Source organism: Podarcis erhardii (genome assembly GCF_964252035.2).
Source record: "Podarcis erhardii genome assembly, chromosome: 1".
In the NCBI taxonomy this organism is placed as follows: Eukaryota; Metazoa; Chordata; class Lepidosauria; order Squamata; family Lacertidae; genus Podarcis; species Podarcis erhardii.
The window spans coordinates 129,515,085-129,529,778 of NC_138497.1; the positions used below are offsets into that span (position 1 = coordinate 129,515,085).

At 42.7% G+C, this 14,694-nt stretch overlaps 1 protein-coding gene and 1 long non-coding RNA gene across 5 annotated transcripts in view; one reads left to right on the plus strand and one right to left on the minus strand.

Annotated features, from left to right (window-relative positions):
* The window catches only part of BMPR2 (bone morphogenetic protein receptor type 2), a 91,951-nt gene that overhangs the window by 45,848 nt on the left and 31,409 nt on the right, over positions 1-14,694 (plus strand). The window lies entirely within an intron of this gene.
* The window catches only part of LOC309335744, a 56,676-nt gene continuing 55,072 nt past the window's right edge, over positions 13,091-14,694 (minus strand). The window contains exon 3 of the long non-coding RNA XR_014153698.1: positions 13,091-14,312. This is a non-coding gene — a long non-coding RNA (uncharacterized lncRNA). The remainder of the gene's footprint in view (positions 14,313-14,694) is intronic.

The window sequence follows — 14,694 nt, forward strand, 5'->3', positions numbered from 1 at the left end:
GTATTCCCTAATATTCCCTAACAGGCAAATGCTGAGTTAGCATCCTGCAAGCCCCATACTGTAAGACTGTAAACCTCTCAGAACAATAATTAGGCCATATATGCATTGTTAATGTTTTGCAAGAGTGCTTTGCATACCAAGAGGAAATTTCTAATTCTGGAGCAGAATTGTTTCTTTAATAGTTAGATGATTTGTGATCAGTAGCTGTGCTTGAGAAACAAAATGAACATACAGGAGCCTTAAGGTTGGAAGGCAGAAAGAAAAGTAGGTGGGAGACAAGAGGGGGGGTCACCATAGTACTGGTGTTTCATTGGCTGAAGAACAGCATGCTACTCTGTGACTGCCAGTTTTGCCTCTCTTTGTCCCCGGCTTGAAAAGCTACTGTGCTGTGATCTGTTTTCCTATGTGTTTTCCCTTGCTCTACCCCTCCTCCCCTTTCCCTCCCTCACTCCCAGGCTGTGGGAAAGAAAGAAACCAACAGGTCCCCCTTTCTTTCTGTTTTCCCTTCTAAACTTTCAGCATGCATTGTTGGATGCACTTGGGGTTTGTAAAAAAAAAAAAAAGTTTAAGAAAAGAAAGTGTTGACTCCCTTTGTGCAGCGCTTGGTCGGTCTCTTCTCCTGTACTAGGTGGCAGCAGGCAATTGATATTATTCTTTCCCCTTTTAAAAAAGCTCTAACAGAACAAGGTGAGGTCTTGGTACACTGCAGATCAAAGTTGCTCTCATGTCCCCCATCTTATTTTCCCTCTCTGGGCCAGCATGGGGTACAGAGATACTCCCGGAAAATGACCGTGCCAGCATGATTGCAGCTTCGCTCTACAGTAGTGATGGCCAAACTAGGCCCTCCAGCTGTTTTGGGACTACAACTCCCATCATCCCTAGCTAACAGGACCAGTGGTCTGGGATGATGGGAATTGTAGTCCCAAAACAGCTGGAGGGCCAAGTTTAGCCATCACTACTCTACAGCATGCCTGTACAACAATACTGCATATGTGTCCTAAGAAATAAATAAATTGAAGGCGGGCATGTTCTCTTCAGGGCTGCTGTAGTAGTGAGGGATAAAATTCACTTCTCAACTTTTCTTCTGCTTCCATCGCTGCAGCTTCAAGTCAGGAAGGGGAGAGTGTTTTGAGTAGATAGATCCTGGCAAAGAAGGCTTTTTGCTGAAGGAGAAAACTAACAAAGATATGCAGAGGGCAGTTCAGAATTCTTCTCCAGCTTTTTATGCTTTATTTCAAAACAGACAAATTTCAAAGTTTTAAAAGCTTGCCTGCAGTTTGAAGAAACTTTTAAAAGTTCCCAAAGTTCATTTTGAAGTCCAAGCTTGGGGACTTTTGTTTGCTAGCATCTTGGCGAAAAACTACAATGTAAACCTTGTTTTAATGCATTGCTAGGGCCATTCAGAGATTCAGTGTGCCATCTGGAAACCAATTAATGCATTGCAATATCCATTCCCTGTTATTTTGTCTGGGTTTATCTCTTGTGGTACATTCTCTAGTTTGCCAGAAGTTCTAAATAAACATTAGTGTTGTAGTTAGTTTACTGATACCATCTTATGAATAGCTAAGGAATGACTGTGTTTCATGCTACTACAATTTCCCAAAGTTATGGGTACTGGTGGATGAGGTGAAGCAACAGCTGTGTAGACTTAAGACAGCCCTATTTCTGCCTCTGTTTACACCAGCGTAAAAAATTGTATATTTTTCTCTCAACGCAAAGATGGAATTCTAAAGGAAAGTTTCATACACTGATGGAAATTATGGCACTTGTCTGAGCCTGCTTCATGCTCACTGCATAGCTGGATTTTTAAAGGCTTATTCACATTGCACTGTAGCCAAACTAGTGTGCGATCTAAGGTAAGAAAACAGATTTTAATAAAATGTTTGGTATGAATTAAGGTGGTTCCAAATATTTTTCAGAATTTAAACTTGCAAACACAAGTTTAGCCAACAAATACTTCTGATTCACACATCACACATGAGGGTTTTAACACCATGTGGAATGTTAGTTAATTATGATTTATACTGAAATCATTGCCTTCATGGCTAAAGTATCTTTGAGATCTTTCTCCTCATTGTTATCACTTTATTAGGTGGCGGTCCTTCCCTCTTCTGTTCCCCTAAAAATATACATAGGAATCCCTGTTACTTATTTGCTTACATTTTAAATCCATTTAAACTTCAGTTTATAGTAAAAAAAAACAAAACCATTTTCCCCTATTGCTCCAGTAGCACCCATCCTAGCATAATAGTTAAAAAGTAAACGTGCTGAGCTTTGTATGCTTTGTGTTTGTACGTACTTTGGAAATATGAACTTCAGCACTGGGGAAATGAATCTGCAATCTTCAAAGAATTAAGCCTGAAATTTTAATAATGAAAAATCAAAATTTGCAAAAATGTACATACCTGATTAGTAAGCCAAGTTATGAATGAACCTAGTGTTCCCATATACAGCTACTTTATGTAAGTTGGCAAACAAGGCAGACAGTCTTGACTCTAGTTTCCCATTATGTCCAAACCAGGAAAGTATGGTTAACAGCTTGGGAGCACTCCAAAATATTAATTAAGCTGCAGTTTAAAGTTAGCTTAATATTGCGGCATGTTTCAAAGCTGTTAACTATCATTTCCTGGTTCAGGCGTAAAGGAAAACTATAGTCAAGGGAAAACTTGCACAAAGGCAGGAGTCAAAGAGTTGTGTATTGGGGGAATATATCTGGTTAATAAGTTGAGATCTGATTGTCGAAATGCTACTGGTGTAGTACAGCTTTGCTCCAGTGGAAAGCTGCTTTTAACAGCTAAAGGAGCAGCTTGTGTCTGAATTGCTCAACTTTGGCATTAGTATGAGAGAGCAGCAAACTAGTCATCATCTCTAATTATTTTGCAGGCACTAACTTCACAGTACTCAGCAATCGTGCTCAACAAAGCATGCACAATTGTAGCTGATGTGCCAACTAATAAAAGAATGTCCCCTCCACCCCGCCAACAAGATGTCAGGATTGAACTGCAGGTGGAAAATGTAGTATTACAGCAACAGAAGTACTAGCCCAAAGAATGACTCCTGTGTCCCTATCGTAATTGAGTAACACATGCACATTTTATGATGAAAAAAAAAACCCCTGTAAAGGCCCCAAGAAGCATTTATTTACATTCTCCTGTCAATGACTTGAATTCATTACCTCTCCATAGCTTCCACAATTTGAACATTTTCAGCCCCCTAGAGATTATGCCTAACTAGTATTGTGTTGTACTATTCTTGGAATGCATCTTGTATTTTTGCAAATAATATTTAAACATAAATAAAAGGCACATTGCTCAGTTGCTATAGAAACCAAGATCGTATTAGCAGACTATGAGCCATTTTGTTCGCTGTGTTTTCTCTTAGCCCTCGCTCAATGATGAGAAGTGAGATACTTGTTTTATGGTCCTTGGGTTTTTTTAAGAATAGGATTTTGGCTATTATTAGAAGACGAAAAAATCTTTCAGATTGAGAATAAATGAATATTTGTATCAGACATTTTTAGGAATGGCTGGGTTCAATCATGTTGTGCATTCCAATATTAATCCAACCAAGTCAATATTTAAAAATTTACAGATTTATTAAATGTTATTTTAAGCCTTACCTGAAATAATATGTCTAGATTATTTGATATTCTCATACCACCATTCCATAAAATTGGTAGGTTGTATAGCTGACATAATTTAAGCAAAGTTTCATACAAGTTTTTATTTATTTATTTGTATTATTCATACAAATAAACAATATTAGGTAGCAGACCTCTTAAGCCTGATAATATATAGTTCAGTATGGAGAATGACCTGAAGGCTGTGAAAACTTCTGCACATACTGAATAGTCTTTAGGGCATTTTCCATACTGAACCATATGCTATCAGGTTTAAGAGGTCTGCTACTTAATATCATTTATGTTTACGATTAATACAAATAAATACAAAATTCTTGTATAAAACTATAATAAGAACCATGTGGAAGACACAGAAAGACTGTGAAAACTGTTCAGGTTATGAAAACCAGAGGCACTTTTGCATCATTCTTGTTTTGCAAGGCTAACAGTGTAACAGTTCATTTTTTTCTTTTCACTGTCACTAAATTGCTAAGCCACTATGTAAATTTGGGCAGTTTAAGAAGTGCATCTGTTAAAGGAAGCTAAAAATGCATGACCCGCAGTTAACAATTGAAATGGAATTTTCTTTGAAACGTTTCTTCAGGACACCAATAAAAACTTTTCAAGGAAGAGGTAAAATGATAGCTTCTATATAAGTATCGTATGCTGTAAAAATACAGCACGTCGTTCGAGTGCAGTTGTTGCATAAGAAAATAACGTATGTCTAAGGGGTGCGATTGAAATATGATTCTTTTTCTTTTGTATGAAATAGCGAATGCAAGTGTGCTTGCCTATGAGTTAAATGATTTGGGGGGCAGGCCAGCTCTCTCCCCCCACCCCATATTTCTCAGGGAAAGCGTAAATTCACTAATCCGTAGACTACCTTTCTGAGCACGGCTGTGAAAAAAGGAGGGAGCCCCAGCAGTTCCATTGTATTGAAACCATCCTTTGCGGAAAACACAGCAGGGTTGTTCTTTCTTTGACACCGTAAAACCAGACAAAGGCTGAGTGTAGCAAGGAAGCAGACAGCACGCCTCCAGTCAGTGCCCCGGCCTGGCTCCAGGATTTGTAAACAGAAACATCCCAGGCTCCAATAAGGCAGACGGCGGCTCTCCGTCTGATCTGCATGCAGGAAGTGCCTGCTTGTACAAGTCTTGCCATCGCATATAAGCACCCATGAGCTGTTTAAATTTGCCAGAGCTGCCTTTCTATGAACACGGGAGAAGCCAGGGTGTTTTAACTGCTTAAAGGAACACAGCATGCTTTATATGCAGCATACTTAAATGTGAAAGACCATGCAGTCACGTGAAATGTTCAGAGATGCATGGGCGTATGTGTTTTAGTGGGGATCAAGCTTTATGTTCGGGGGGAGGGCAGAAGCGAGTTATCTGCGATGCAATCGGTCAGCTAGTTAAATATTTATTTTTATTTGCTTGATTGCGGGGGCAGCTGCCCCCAACCCCCCCCCGGCTACGCCCATGCAAAGGAATGTGTGTGTTTTCTCTTGGAGTATAAAAAATCCACATGCACTCAGATTTTAAGGAATGTTAACTTGATCAAGCAAACTACAGCTCAGCCTTTAAAATTCCAAATCTGTTGAATAAAAGAAAGCAACTTACAACTACAGCTCAGCCTTTAAAATTCCAAATTTGTTGAACAAAAGAAAGCAACTTGCAACAAAAAGGCAAAGTGTGGTGCATTCAGTTCCTTAGTATAACAAATTACTGTACATAAATCTTATCAGTGTTCAAATCATGCATATAGAGGTGGAGTTTTTTTTAAAGTAGCAGTACTTGCAGATTTCCTTCTGGCTAACTTTGGTGGCCGTATCCAGGAGGAGAGCTGCAACTATTTAAGAAAGCCCATCTGTCTTAAGTGCCTGTGTGCCTCGAAGTTCCATCACGTGGCTTGCCTCCCCTTTTCTCACTACTCTTTCAGTAGGAAAGATGTAGCTCAGTGTTTACTTCTCTGGAGGACAGGTCAGCTGGAAGGAAGAAGCTTACCTTGAAGCCTCCAGGCTTCCCCAAGACTAGTGGTAAAGCACTGTCTGACTATGGGAAATGATTGATTGATCTTGCTGTCATGGAAAGGAGACAGTTGCTGCTGGCTTGGTAATTTGCTTCTTCCATGCTCATTAACTATTTGAGGCCACTTCACATTGCAGTGCTTCATTTTGAGAGGTGCTATGGATAAAATCTGCAGCTGTGCAAGCAAGCAGGTATTTTTATAGTTGGATAAGAGGAAATTGGGTATTATTACTCCATAAGTAAAAGGCGCACTGTGTATGCTCTGAGCTACCATCTTTATTTGCTACTTCATGTGTTTTGTAGCCATTCTACAGTAGTTCCAGCCTTCCTGGAATTCAGATTCCAGAAACTTGTATTGAGGTACTACCACTTAACCCTTTGTTTGGCTGCATAGATCATGCAAGGCTGTGATATGTGATCCTCAGGGTCCCTTCCAACTCTACAATTCTATGATATACCGTATTTTTTGCTCTATAAGAGTCACTTTTTGCCTCCTAAAAAGTAAGGGGAAATGTGTGTGCGTCTTATGGAGCGAGTGCAGGCTGTGCAGCTATCCCAGAAGCCAGAACAGCAAGAGGGATTGCTGCTTTCACTGCGCAGCGATCCCTCTTGCTGTTCTGGCTTCTGAGAGTCAGAATTTTTTTTTCTTGTTTTCCTCCTCCAAAAACTAGGTGCGTCTTGTGGTATGGTACGTCTTATAGAGCGAAAAATACGGTATATAAAAACTATGGCGTAACATTGTATTGAAACTGCTGGGAGAGATTATCTGGAAGCTGGATGCTGCTAACCTCAACTCAAGTCTCCTTTTCATAAGATTCCAGAAGGCAGTGGGAGGTTCTGAACTGGAATTTGATGGGTGAAGGACTGATGATTTAATCCAGACCAACAGACCAACTGGTGTAAATGTTTTTTATGCTGTGCTTATTCTATCTGGAGTTACCTGTTTAGAATGCACATCACTGAGTCTTGTTTTCTTATTGCGGCACATATCACAGTCTGTTTTGTTCTGCTTCTAGTAAGCCACCAGGCCTCATCCCCTAGTCCCGCTCATGGGTGTATCTGTTTTTAAATTTGTGAAATGTCAGAGACCGTATAATTACCATACCACCAAGCCTTACTAGAAGAATTACTGTACAGGTCTGAATATAAGCTGCCCTAGAACAGGCTTCCTCAACCTCAGCCCTCCAGATGTTTTTAGCCTACAACTCCCATGATCCCTAGGGACGCGGGTGGCACTGTGGGTAAAACCTCAGTGCCTAGGACTTGCTGATTGTAAGGTCGGCGGTTCGAATCCCCGCGGCGGGGTGAGCTCCCGTCGTTCGGTCCCAGCTCCTGCCCACCTAGCAGTTCGAAAGCACCCCTAAGTGCAAGTAGATAAATAGGTACCGCTTTATCGCGGGAAGGTAAACGGCGTTTCCGTGTGCGGCACGGGGGCTGGCTCACCAGTGCAGCTTCGTCACGCTGGCCACGTGACCCGGAAGTGTCCTCGGATGGCGCCGGCTCCCGGCCTCTTGAGTGAGATGAGCGCACAACCCTAGAGTCGGTCACGACTGGTCCGTATGGGCAGGGGTACCTTTACCTTTTACCCATGATCCCTAGCTAGCAGGACCAGTAGTCAGGAATGATGGGAATTGTAGTCTCAAAACATCTGGAGGGCCAAGGTTGAGGAAGCCTGCCCTAGAATATATACTGAACCCCTAATATGAAGTCTCTTTGAAAGGAATGTACTGTTTATATACCATAAATCTTGGGCACCATCCAGTGCTTTTCCAATTTAGAGAACCTGTGGAACCCCTTGGTTCTCCTACATGTCAGGCTTCCAGCACCACCTGTTGAGTGGAGCAAGTGATCCTTTTACAAAACTACTGAAGGATAGAGTTTCAAGTATCAGTTCCATCCAAGGTCTCATCTTAAATCACAGCTTCTCTACCTGTAAGAGTGCAGTTATCAGCTGCTCTCAGATTTTATACAAGCCTCCTTTTTTTAGGGGTGCATGTGGCCTATATTCAGACTAAAAAAGGTAAAGGAACCCCTGACCATTAGGTCCAGTCGTGGCCGACTCTGGGGTTGCGGCGCTCATCTCGCTTTACTGGCCGAGGGAGCTGGCGTACAGCTTCCGGGTCATGTGGCCAGCATGACTAAGCCACTTCTGGCGAACCAGAGCAGCGCACGGAAACTCCGTTTACCTTCCCGCCGGGGCGGTACCTATTTATCTACTTGCACTTTGGCGTGCTTTCGAACTGCTAGGTTGGCAGGAGCAGGAACCGAGCAACAGGAGCTCACCCCGTCTTGGGGGTTTGAACCACCATCCTTCTGATCGGCAAGTCCTAGACTCTGTGGTTTAACCCACAGCACCACCCGCGTACAGTACTATTCTACAAACTCTTCTTCCCAAGCAGTTGCATCACCAGGAAATTTCATTACTTAGGCTTAGACTTAGGCTTAGAGCTAGGAAAAGGCTGCTTTGATAATGAATAGTGTTTTACACCTTCTGGCATGTGCCCAGCAGTAGGCAGATTCTGTGACTGAAAACCAAAACAAGAGAACTTGCTGCCACAATTTTAAAAAGAAGTTACAGCATTTTGAATTAAAAAAATATTGGGTCAATTTCAAATGAGCATTTCCCCCTCTGTAGAATAAGGCAAAATCTACACAAATTGTACAGGAAACACCTATGAGCAGGAATCTTAACACCTTGCTTGGAAAAATCTTCTTAGATGTTACATTTTGATCGTGATTATTTTGCAGTGAGAAAAGTTGTTCTGGAATAGGTCATTTGTGCTTGAAGCAACACCCTTCTTAATATATTAGGGTAAACTTAATTTTGCTGACCATATTTTCAGCCACATGATATAACTATTAGTTCAAAATAATGCAAATAAAGTTCAGTGTTAAATCAAGCAGTGCCACAAAACACTTTACAATATGATTACAGTAAATTTGGTATAGTATAACATATTGTCTTGGTATCTAGATATCTATAGTTCCTTAAAGAATATGAGACTACTGCATGAGATCAAGGCATAATGCTAAAACAAGAATTAATGTTACGACAGTGAACTGGCACAAGCCTTGGGCTTGCACATTCCCTACTAACCCTTCCCCTTCTCTCCTTTGTACACAAAGAGAGGAAGCCTGAGAACGTCAATTTACTGCTTGGAAAAACAGTAGCTTCCCATAATAAAGTGTGACAGAAATTGGAGTTTGTTCCAAACAGCAAACAGAATCGAAGGTTTCTAGACACTAACCCAACGATAACCAAAGTGGTGCCGCACCTCCAGATCTTGCTGGACACCAGTTCCCATCTGTCCCAGCCAGCATGACCAATGTGGCTTGTGTTTACTCTCCAAACTAGAATTGCCAACCATGGTTTGAAGCCGTTTTGTCATTCTGGTTTGCTGGGGGAAGCGCAGACCATGGCTTGCTGCTTCCAAATGTGTTGGCAAACGGGTTGAAGCAGAGTATGAAAGAAGAGCAGTGAGTGCATGCGTGCAAGGCTCCTGTAGCACCAAAGCATGATTTAGCGTTACATGTGAATCATTTCAGTATGATTTCTGTAGCTCCATGTGTGAGAGTAACAACTTTTTTGTAGACATGGTAGTAACCTTTCCTGAAGACGCACAAAGTTGCAGCTGATATACCGTATTTTTCGCTCTATAAGATGCACCAGACCACAAGACGCACCTAGTTTTTGGAGAAAGAAAACAAGAAAAAAAATATTCTGAATCTCAGAAGCCAGAACAGCAAGAGGGATCGCTGCGCAGCGAAAGCAGCGATCCCTCATGTTGTTCTGGCTTCTGGGATAGCTGCGCAGTGAAAGCATCAATCCCTCTTGCTGTTCTGGCTTCTGGGATAGCTGTGCAGCCTGCATTCGCTCCATAAGATGCACACACATTTCCCCTTACTTTTTAGGAGGGAAAAAGTGAGTCTTATAGAGCAAAAGATACGGTATTAGCTAAACCCGTTGAAATGAAAGTGCGAGAAATGAGAAAATACTTCACAGTGTGTAAGCATTTCAAATAATTTAGTGAGTCTGTTTTTTTCCGGCATCTCAATTTATTGTATTTCATATAGTCCTCTTTACTTGATGTTCTGCTTAATAATAAACTGCGCTTAATTAAAAATAGCTGCAATTAGGTTGGATTATAGTGAGACGAAGTGCCACCAGGTGTCCCAGAATGCAACTATAAACTGACTTTGGAAGAAGCTCAGTCATAAGTATGGGGTAATGGTTTGAGAAACTGGATTTAATTAAACTAAATGTTGCACTGCATAGCATTATTAAAACTGTGATAAACTGGTACCTCTTCATATGTGAATACTCTTCATTTTGATTGCAATCTAGTTTCATAAAACATGACATAGAAGCAAATGAAGTCTTAGGGTGAAGCTCAGATGTTCCAAATCCAGATAGCCTCCCTAGTTTTGTCAAAATGATTAGATTGCGGAGGAGCCAATTAAGCCATTCCCGTACACACACTTGCATTCGAAGAGCCAACAAGGCAGTACAGAAACAAAACATATGGTTTTGGATCTGGCCATAGCTTTGCCCAAGAGGCCTGATCCTGAAGCTAGTGCAGCAAAAGCAAAAGTAGTGCTTCCTAGCACCATTTTGGGCTGCTCTGCCCCTGGGATACCGGGAACAAATTCAACCTGAGCTTCTAACGAAAGGACTTGGAAACTCAGTCTAAACCATTGTCATTTATCAAAGAAGTAGCCACTTAGGTTGCTATGCAACACTCATCTGACGCAAAATATACAACATCACTTTGCTTTTTTCAACATCCTTTTGTTGGTAACATCTCAAAACCATTTCCAGAACTCGCAGTCACAGCCTGTCAGATAACTCCCTTTTTCCTGTGGTACTTCTGTTGTATTCAAAATTAATTCTTCAGTACAAGATACTTATTTCACTCACAGTAGAGCTATAAACACTCTCAGTGCTTTTACATGTACACCTATGTGTTTAAGATAACAATAAAAATAATTCCATGCCCCAGGTAGTTATGAATATGACCCCAAATTGCTCCTTATGACTTCCTATTCTGATTCTTTAATTCTACGAAATTGCGCAGGGTTAGTTTTATTCCACATGTCATTTCAGACAAGGGGCTTGGGGTTATTGTTTCCTATCCTGCCTTTTAAATTTTATCGCTTCAACCTATCCTGCTATCTTTCTCCCTCCATGCCTTTATTGTCCAGCTGAGATTTTAAAAAATCTCATCACTTTTCCCCTGGGCTGGTGGGTGACAAGTAGAACTAGTATCAAATGTAGACTTCCTTCTTGGCCGCACAAAAACTCACTCATGTTGATTTATATCCCGTCCAACCGAAGGCAGAGATTCACTGATAGACAGAACAGGGGTTGCCAACCTTTTTGGGCCACTGGGTACATTTGGAGTTTACAAAAAGTGCCAAGGAAGCCATTGACAAAATGGCTGGGCTGAAGTGGGGGTGTGGCGTAACGCAAAACGACTGCCATATCTAAAAGAGCAGAAAAAGTGTCAGGACCACAAAATGGTGGAGGGATGGTTCTCCCCATCAGCTGCGTAGGAGAAAAGGTACCTGCTTCAACCACCACTACAATAATTCACAGATAGAGTGCATCTTCTCTGCTCAGAGCAGGAGGTTGTTGTTTTTTGGCAGGGGGAGATGTGTACAGTTCTGGCACCCCTGGATGCGTGAGCAGTGGCGAAGCTGCATGCTCTGGCACCGGGATGGAAAGCAGGCAGGGGCGTGACTGGCGTGCATCCCAGGGGCGTGGCTCATGTCCCAGGGGCATGGTGTGCATCCTGGGGGCGTGGTGTGCCGCACGGTGGGAGTGCACAGCACGTGTCAGGGCAGCCGCGATGGTGCCCCCCTCCCCGATGGTGCTGGGGCGGTGCGCTCTCCCCCCCCCCCCCGCGTTCCTCCGCCAGTGTGGGTGAGTATGTTTAAGTAAGTGTGCAAACAGAACTAAGCAGGAACAGCAAGCAGTTTTTCATCCATTGTAGATTTATGAGGAGCTATTTGCTTAAAGCTTATACTGGAACGGGTGGCGCTGTGGGTTAAACCACAGAGCCTAGGACTTGCTGATCAGAAGGTCGGCGGTTCGAATCACCGCAACAGGGTGAGCTCCCGTTGCTCGTTCCCTGCTCCTGCCAACCTAGCAGTTCGAAAGCACGTCAAAGTGCAAGTAGATAAATAAGTACCGCTCCAGCGGGAAGGTAAACGGCGTTTCTGTGCGCTGCTCTGGTTCGCCAGGAGTGGCTTAGTCATGCTGGCCACATGCTGTACACCGGCTCCCTCAGCCAATAAAGCGAGATGAGTGCCGCAATCCCAGAGTTGGTCACGACTGGATCTAATTACAGTGGTGCCTCGCAAGACGAAATTAATCCGTTCCGTGAGGCTCTTCGTATAGCGGTTTTTTCGTCTTGCGAAGCAAGCCCATTGACAGCTTTGTGGATTAGCGCTATTAGCGGTTTAGCGGCTATTAGCGATCAGCTGTTAAGCGGCTTATCAGCGGATCAGCTGATAAGCGGCTTAGCGGCTTAGGAAAAGGGGGGGAACCCGCAGGAACTCGCAAGACATTTTCGTCTTGTGAAGCAAGGCCATAGGGAAATTTGTTTTGCGAAGTGCCTCCAAAACGGAAAACCCTTTCGTCTAGCAGGTTTTCCGTCTTGCGAGGCGTTCGTCTTGCGGGGCACCACTGTACCTTTACCTATACTGGAACACGTGAGCACAGTGTGGGCCCTGCATGCCCCCCCCCAACAATATGTAGTAGAACACTATGCATGTAATACATTGTAGAAGAAGTAATGCAGCGCTTGCAAGCCAGCTAGTTGATTTCCCCCCCCCCTTGACATTTGTTAAACACTTATCAATAGTTTACGTTGGCTGTAATTTATTTAATCGCTCATTTAAAAATCTGAAGGAAAACCACAGTTGAAATATTAAGGGAGCAGACACATAGTACTCTGCATTTAGTTTAAAGGTATGATAATGATAGCAATAAACTATATTACTGGGGGTGGGAGGACCTAGGCTCAATACTCCAAAATGCAACAGAGGAGAAGGATAGAGCATCCATGAAATTATTTTATTTTCTTTTTGCTATATATGCTTGCAGAAGTAATACATTTGGGGTTTAGGTGCTGGAAGGGCTTCAACATTTCTGATGAAGTTTTATTTCTGCAGGGAAGTGGCTAAAAAGAGGAAGGGCAGGAGGCCTCCAGAACTCTTTAATAGCATACTTAATTGATCATGATCAAGGATGTTAGGGGAGAAGAATATGTACAGTACAGTATGTAGCACAGCAATTAAGGTAACAGGAGTTTAAAATTTGAGGCCTATTGGGTAATCTGCCTCTGCCATAGTTCAAATAGGACAGCACATTTGATACAGTCTCTTGTTCTGCTATAGCTGTCAACGTTTCCCTTTTTTAAAGGGAAATTCCCTTATTCCGAATAGAATTCCTGGCAAGAAAAGGGAAAAATTGACAGCTATGTGGAGTGGCAACCCTACTTGTAAAATTGCAGCCGCTGAATAATTGCTGGATTGGCATGGCACAGTGGTGAAGAAATGCAAACTTTCTGCATAGACAAGAGAAAATGACTCCTTATCACTTTATGAATATTGACTCGCTATACAGTACAGTGGTACCTTGGGTTAAGTACTTAACTTGTTCCGGAGGTCCGTACTTAACCTGAAACTGTTCTTAACCTGAAGCACCACTTTAGCTAATGGGGCCTCCTGCTGCCGCGCCGCCAGAGCACGATTTCTGTTCTCATCCTGAAGCAAAGTTCTTAACCTGAAGCACTATTTCTGGGTTAGTGGAGTCTGTCACCTGAAGCGTATGTAACCTGAGGTACCACTGTATAATATTTGTACTGGTCGATCACACTACAACAACAGTCTCAGCTGCTAGAAGACAGTGCAAGAGGTACACTCAACTGAGCCAAGACTCAGAAGCAGGATCCCAAAGGGGCACTTTGGAAGGCATATACACTGCCGTGGCCGGATTGGGGGCAGGGAACTCTCCCCCCCCCCATTTCTCCCTGGCGATGAGGGAAGCCTTTTCTGGCAGGGGTGTTGTGTGTGTGTGTGTGAGAGAGAGAGACAGAGAGAGAGAGAGAGAGAGAGAGGGAGAGAGGGAGAGAGGGAGGGTGGGTTGTGGAAAGAGATCATTGTCCTTTGGGTGCAAGAGGATATGGGGTGGGTGAGGGGGTAAGGTATTACAACCCTTCTGTAGGTTCAGAACCTGAGGAATAAAGAAGACGTTGTGGTCTTCTTGTTGTTTAGTCGTGTCTGACTCTTCGTGACCCCATGGACCAGAGCACGCCAGGCACTCCTGTCTTCCACTGCCTCCTGCAGTTTGGTCAAACTCATGCTGGTAGCTTTGAGAACACTGTCCAACCATCTCGTCCTCTGTCGTCCCCTTCTCCTTGTGCCCTCCATCTTTTCCAACATCAGGGTCTTTTCCGGGTAGTCTTCTCTTCTCATGAGGTGGCCAAAGTATTGGAGCCTCAGCTTCACGATCTGTCCTTCCAGTGAGCACTCAGGGCTGATTTCCTTAAGAATGGAGAGGTTTGATCTTCTTGCAGTCCATGGGACTCTCAAGAGTCTCCTCCAGCTAGTGAGGGAGAATTGAGGCAGGCAGGGTGGAGCTATTGTCCTGGAGAAAGAGACTGTGGCAGAGGGAAACAAAGGCAGTGGAACGAACATAATATTTCATATACACGTTTATCTAAACTAATAATTGTAAACAGTATTCTAGAACATGCTGTAAATAAAAATAAACCTGCTTCATTATAATCGCAGAATAAACTAATATGGAAACAAAATTATTTTGCGTTAGGGATTTTAGCCCAAATGATTATTCTACCTTGAGCATCTTAACGTACTAACAAATGAATTGCAACTGCAGTACAAAAACAATTAGAATTAAACTAAACACAAAGCTTCTATTGCTCATTTTCTCAACTACTTTATTAGTTCTGAATCAGAAATAAAATTGCAATGAAAAGATCAGTTAGTTTTATTCTGTAACTAGAAAATCATCTTATTGCT